The sequence below is a fragment of the Aedes aegypti genome, chromosome 3 (genome assembly GCF_002204515.2).
Source record: "Aedes aegypti strain LVP_AGWG chromosome 3, AaegL5.0 Primary Assembly, whole genome shotgun sequence".
Taxonomy (NCBI): Eukaryota; Metazoa; Arthropoda; class Insecta; order Diptera; family Culicidae; genus Aedes; species Aedes aegypti.
Genome location: NC_035109.1, coordinates 21,296,558 through 21,303,372, shown reverse-complemented (window position 1 = coordinate 21,303,372; position 6,815 = coordinate 21,296,558). Strand labels below are relative to the sequence as shown.

The window sequence follows — 6,815 nt, the reverse complement described above, 5'->3', positions numbered from 1 at the left end:
ACGAATGCCAGATTGGGTTCTCTTTTTCAAAATGATTACTTGGACTAAGGAAAATCCAAGTAAATCATATATTCCATTTTTGGTCTCTTCTGGTGACTTATAGTCACTTGAGAGACCTTTCAAGAAGACCTTGAACAATTGTTCAGTTTTATCGTCATAAGTAAAAAAATGTGTTTCTTTTCATCAAGATGTTAGAGCAGAAGTTCGCAATCTTTGAAAGTTTTCGGAAAAACGCGACAATCTCCTTTCATTGCGATTTGGAATGAAACCTTGATTGTCCTAATGGAGTTCAATATCTCCTGCCCAAATCTTCCAAATTCAGAATAACTGACCACGATTGGCAGCACTTAAGTAGAGTCTAGTACACGACACTGAGGACGGCCTTACAGTTGAGGTCGAAATACGCGTATCTGTCAAAGGATACAAACTCTAGTGGTATCAAATGGTATAGTACTAAATTCGGGTTTTTCATCTACTTATAGGTATTCTGTTAAACAGCTCGAAGATTTATTAGCACTCATTGTTTCCTCACTTGAATCAAAGAGCCTGGGCTAGAGGCTCCTTCGATTTTATATTCGAATAATTTGTCTAATTCATCGAACTGATTACTCATTTTGATGCAACTATCAATATTAACCAACCCTTGGAAGAAAGCGCGTGTTTCGAAGAAACGTCTTTTCTTTATTTTTTGAACGGTGTTTTTAAACGGTGTCCAAGAAGGATTACGACCGCTAGCATTTGCTAACGGGTCCAACGAAAAATCGAAGGCATGGGTCCAAACAAGAATCGAAAAAGCATCATAAAAAGAAAAAAATAGTTCTGAAAAGCGATGTTCACTGAATCATTTATTATAATTTTAAGGCCAAACAATCGAATGATATCGCACGTGTATCGTCTAGTATAAGCTCAATCACGCAAGCTGCATTAAACTATCTAAAATAAATATTAATTTGGGAGGCGTGAGCACTATCCGCAATGCCAGTGAGCAATAATGATAGTTATGATGGCTCTTTCTATCAGTGATATTAACCGGTGTTGCTGCTGTTTACCAAATCAGCCACCCACCAGAGCCATTCTTGTTTTAGTGAACGGTGGCAGAGAGATGAATCCAAAACCCACCGTCGAAGTCTCATGATCGAGCTCAGCACGGACCCACTCACTATTCGCTCCACTCTCATCGGGCTAAAAGTGACCCGACCGAATCGGACCCCGATTCCGACCTGCCTGCCGTTTGTTTGGTGTCGTGCATCATCCGCTTCTTCTGCAGAGCAAAAGTGTTGTTTGACGGTTGATCGGTCGGTGCTTCTGCCTAGTGCAAACAATCGGCTGCTGGCTTCAAACGAGAGCGAAAGGGATTCCTCCGAGTTGAGTTGAGTTGCGCGCGCGCCCAAAGCTTAAGTCCTTGTGGTTTTATAAAATTAAACAGTGATGCTAGCAATTACGCTATTCGGAGATTAGGCTCGGCGCGATAAAGACGGAGTTGCGTGTGGTGCCCTTTTTCGGTGGTGGTTAGAACTTTTTCGGCGGTTATTGTTCGCTTCGACGGCCATGGTCAGCGCGAGAACGACTATGATTAATGAAGCGAGCGTGAAGTGAATTAGAGGCATTATAGCTGACCTTAGATCATCAATCGACACGTCGGTCGTGGTTGCGTTTCTTAGGGGGTCGATCGTGGGAGTCAAGTGGACCGAAAAGTGCTGCATTCTAAGGTTTGCATGTTTCAACAGTGATTTTGATAGATAAATCTTCGAGCTGTTAAGTGGAATTCCTGTAAGTAAATGAAACCCGATTTTAGAACTAAACCATTTAGTTCTAACTAGATTTTGTATCCTTTTAAGAAGGCCTTACATCAGTGTCGCGTACTAGACTAGACGATACCGAAGACGGCCTTATAGTTGAGCTCGTAATACGTGTATCCGTCAAAGGATACAAATTCTAGTTGTAATTAAATGCTATAGTACTAAATTCAGTGATTTTGATTTGCGATACAAAGTTGTGCAGCAATAGTGAATGGTGAAATCGAGCCTAGAAGTGATCATCTTTCATGACGACTTGCAACTGGATAACGTTGATCTAGATTCTACCGTCGCTTCGTGAAGCAATTGTGTTGGCTGTCGATATTGGATTGGTTGTTCTGCTCTCGAAGCACGCGATTGCATCAGTAACGTGAGCTGACGAAAAGCACGTTTCGGATCGATACCCAAGGCATTGCCGACCCCTCGACGCCAGGGAGGATTTCAGTAGCATCTTGGCTCTGTGGCTGCTTCTGGGGTGTCAGGAGATACATTGGGTAAGTGTTCGGATCGTGTTCTGAAAAGTGATCTTTCAATTGAAGTGTAACTGAGTTGGATTGGTTCTTTTGACATAGTTTGGGTGATGTAATTCGATACATTGAATGGTGAATTGTTTCAATGTTATCGATGAACTGGGTTGTTTAGTGACGAAAAAGTTGCATTTTTGTAGCTTGCGCAAATAAGCTTATTTTTATAACACAATTTACGATGATTCAATATCTCGATAAATCAAAATAATGCAGCTTTTCAATCTATTGTCAGTAATGACACTTCAGTTCATGTAAGTAGCAAAATTTGTTAATGGAATTTAAAATTGATTTCAAGACACATGTGTAAAAATTAGGATTTTGGTTCAAGTTTTCACGTAGATTCAAAATATGTACAATCAGGAATCCCTGTTAAACCCAGCTGTTGTTGTAATGGTTGTTTATTTGCTGTTGTGTGTTCTTTGTAATTATGTTTAATATGTTAATATTATGCATTCACAAGTTAATGTAAAAATAAGGGAGGGATTAGCCTTTACAGCTAGAACATTTATTTTTGCCAGCTTGGTTCTATAGATAATTGTTCATTTTTTTACTTATTTTCGAGCCTCTTACTAGAGTCTCAATAATAGAAGTCAAAGGTAGGTTTGAGTATCTTTTACTTTTTAATTCTGTCTTAAAAGCCTATCCTTCGACAGATACTTCGTATAGAAGTATTTGGAAGCTTATTTTTTTGAATTTGTATATTGTATGGTAGACATGACGATACTTACCGACATGGCAAGTCGAATGTACTTCCGACCCAAGAAGATTCTCAAAATATTCCCAAAACCTAGCACCGATATTTTTTCATGAATTGCATTAGAAATTCCGGTACGAATTAATTAAAATGTTTTTTCCTTATATGATTATAGATCATGCTTTGCCAATAGATTATTCCGCATTTGAGTTTTGTGTGGAATGTATGATCATACTTTATGCTCAGAGATGTCGTGAAAATATACAGCTTAAAATAATCCTAGAGGCGTGCAATTCGAACCCACCCCCTTTTGCATGTTTTTGCTAAGTTGCTGCGCAGTCACCGCTACAACCTTTTGTTTTTTGAATTTTCTACTCAATCTTATGCTCTTATTTTTTGTTAAAATAATGTTCTGTATCAGTAAAAAACCCAGGGGCCCAGATAGCCGTAGCGGTAAACGCGCAGCTATTCAGCGAGACCAAGCTGAGGGTCGTGGGTTCAAATCCCACCGGTCGATGATCTTTTCGGGTTGGAAATTTTCTCGACTTCCCAGGGCATGGAGTATCTTCGTACCTGCCACACGATATACGCATGCAAAAATGGTCATTGGCATAGTAAGCTCTCAGTTAATAACTGTGGAAGTGCTCATAAGAACACTAAGCTGAGAAGCAGGCTCTGTCCCAGTAGGGACGTAACGCCAGAAAGAAAGAAAGAAGATCAGTAAGAAACTCTCCGGTATTATTAAAAATGCCATATGATTCCATAGATCCTATCGATTCTCAAGAAGATAACATCTAGATAAATTTCAAAACATTTCCAATATCAAGATATCTTTTGGAGTAATCTTCCTTGTATAAAATGGCATTTTGTGAATTCATATGTACATTTGATTTCGCTCCATGTAAGGTAACCAATATATTTTGGACCTCGGGCAATATTTCAACGTTTCTAAGTTATAATTTTTTGAAAATTATTAAGGATTATTTTTTAGGCCCTTCTCAAAAGTAAGGCTAGAGCCAAAATGGCGAGCCAATGATGCAAAAAGGCATTTTTGGTCATAAAGAAAGCATGTGCAAAATTTCATCCATATCAAAAAATACAAAAGTAAACCGACATTCGAATCCAAATGGAACCGCTCTACTATCAGTGCATTACACAGTGAAGTAAATTCAGATACTTTGCCGCGTATACCACACAGATGTGGGTGTAAAAGAAACATTCTATACCTACTATGTCACGCCATGCATCTGATATCCAAACAACCAAAACAAACTCGCCAGCTGTCACTTGGCATTTCAAAATGGCGGAATGGGAAATCTGACACATTGGACTACCTCCCTTCTACATACCTTGGATAAGACTGTTTCACACTTGCATCAACCGTTAGTACAGTGAGATTCCGTTTTTGGCAACAATTACAAAATGATATAGAACAGTGGTGCTCAACATTCGACATGCATGAGCAGTGCATAACTGTGGCCCGTTATTTCACACAAATAAGCTTCGTATCACTTCCATTTGAAATTATTTTTTGATGTTTTTTTTTTTAGAATTTGAGCTTGTATGTTATGTATCAACCATATGAATTCATCAGAAATTCGTAGGATCCCGCCATGAAACCATAAGAGCCCAATAAGAATCTTCAGGTGTCCGTAGAGAATCCACAGAAACCCGCTAGGACGCTGAAGTAGATCTCGAGGAATCCACAGGATGTCACTTAGGAATCCATATAAGAATGGACATCAATCCAAGATTTTGTTAGGAATTGCTAGGGGCAGAGGCGTTGAATGGATTGGATGATGTGTCTTCGCTATATGTCTAAGTTCAATTAATAGTGAGTAGGAGAAAAGCACTTATTTTCGACCCAGCACTAATTTTTGACTTATTGATATGATTTTTGAATACTTTGTATAAAAATCTGAAAATTGGAGAGTTCTTGTAGGTCCTTGGAACACATAGCAAGCGATCTCAGCGGTTCAATTGGTTGTTCATTTCAATCAACGGTTTAAGGCCAAATAAATGAAAGAATGAATGCCATTCCTGAACTCGAAGATATGCCGAAGATTCATTATGGTATAAAATATGCTTCATAAAAGAAAATTCCTATGTTTATAACTGATTACAGACTTAGATTTTTTTACGGATTCCTGTGAAATTTCACCGAAATCTCAACAGCTGAACATTCGGTGAAAAGTCACCGAACAGTCTGTGAAATCGTTGCACAAAATCATAAAGAAAAACACGAAAATGGTCCTATCGAGAATCGAACTCCAGACCTTTTGATCAGGAAGCAGGTTTGTTACCACTACACCAGCTTACACTGCTGATAAGTGGAGTGCTGATAAAAGGAGCTCATGCCTGCGAGAGCGGCTTTCAAATGATTTCACAGAAGTTCGGTGAAAATAATGCTTTCACCGAACTGTTCGTTACTATTTTACAGAATTACGGTACATTTGTTTGTTTTCACGGATTTCGGCGGTAAAATAGTAGATTTTGTCGGTAAAATACTAGATTTTACAGGAAAATCTGTATTTTTGTAGTTTACAGTTCATGTTCGGTGATTTATTTCACAGTATACTGCGATTTATTCTATGTGTGTAGGTAGTAGAAGCATTAACCTAAGAATGCTAATGTCGCTGCTGTTCGTGTTACCAACATCTAGTTTGCCACGAATTGACAGCGTGAGTACCGGGCCTCAAAGTGTCAGATTAATTTTAGGAACCAAAACAACATCATGGTATAGAACAAACAATGAAAAACCACAATTAAAGGTAATAAAAATTGAAATCAGTTTTCTGACAATTACGCTATTAGCGTTCTACTACTATTATTTCTATTGTGTAGGCTGACAAGCAGACTCTGTTCCAGTAAGGACCTAAGTCCAAGCAAAGAAAAAGAAAAGTAAGCGTTACGGTAACCTTAAAATTCAACAGGTGCTTACAAGTTGAAACACTCATTTTACTACTTTAAATCGAAATCCAAGATGGCCGCCAGATTTTTTTTCATTATGTTTAATATTGTTATTCTTCACTCGACTCATAGGAAACACCAACGATTAAAAGCTTGTTTCTTTGTTGTACAAAAAATGATGTTTTCATTGATTGCACTCGTTACACACTTAAAATAAATCGCAGTATCCTGTGAAATAAATCACCGAATTCGAACTGTAAACAACAAAAATACAGATTTTCCAGTGAAATCTATTATTTTACCGAAAAAATCCGTGAAATCGACTGTTTTACCGGAGAAAATCAGTGAAATCTACTATTTTACCGGAAAAAAATCCGTCAAACAAACAATTTTACTGTAAACCTGTGAAATACTAACAAATAGTTCGGTAACAGCATTATTTTCACCGAACTTCTGTGAAATCGTGTGACAGCCGCTCTGCCAGGCATGAGCTTCCTTTTCTTTCAGTTTTTGCACACCATTATCAAGCAGTGAAAGCTAGCTTAGTGGTAGCAAGCCTGCTTCCTGATCGGAAGGTCGGGATTTTGATTCCAGTCGAACAATTTTCTTGTTTTTCTTTATGATTTTGTTCAGTCATTTTACAGATTGTTCGTTGATTTTTCACCGTACCTTCAGCTGTTGAGATTACGGTGAAATTTCACCGTAATCCGTAATTTTTTTTAAGTGTGTATAAACTTCAAAATCGTATAACATGATTTAGAATATCGTTCATTCCATAGGGTAAATATCATTGCTCATCTAGTTGTTGAAGCCTATCTTACTCAGTTTTTTCTCAGCTTTCTGATCTCAGAATTCAAAACGAGCGGTACTCTAATGGTGAAAAAACGG

At 38.0% G+C, this 6,815-nt stretch overlaps 1 protein-coding gene across 3 annotated transcripts in view; it reads left to right on the top strand.

Annotated features, from left to right (window-relative positions):
• Positions 1–1,998: 1,998 nt before the first annotated feature.
• The window catches only part of LOC5566753, a 148,261-nt gene continuing 143,444 nt past the window's right edge, over positions 1,999–6,815 (top strand). For all 3 annotated transcript variants that reach the window (XM_021851279.1, XM_021851278.1, XM_021851280.1), the window contains exon 1: positions 1,999–2,290. The gene's annotated coding sequence lies outside the window, so the exon portion shown is untranslated. The remainder of the gene's footprint in view (positions 2,291–6,815) is intronic.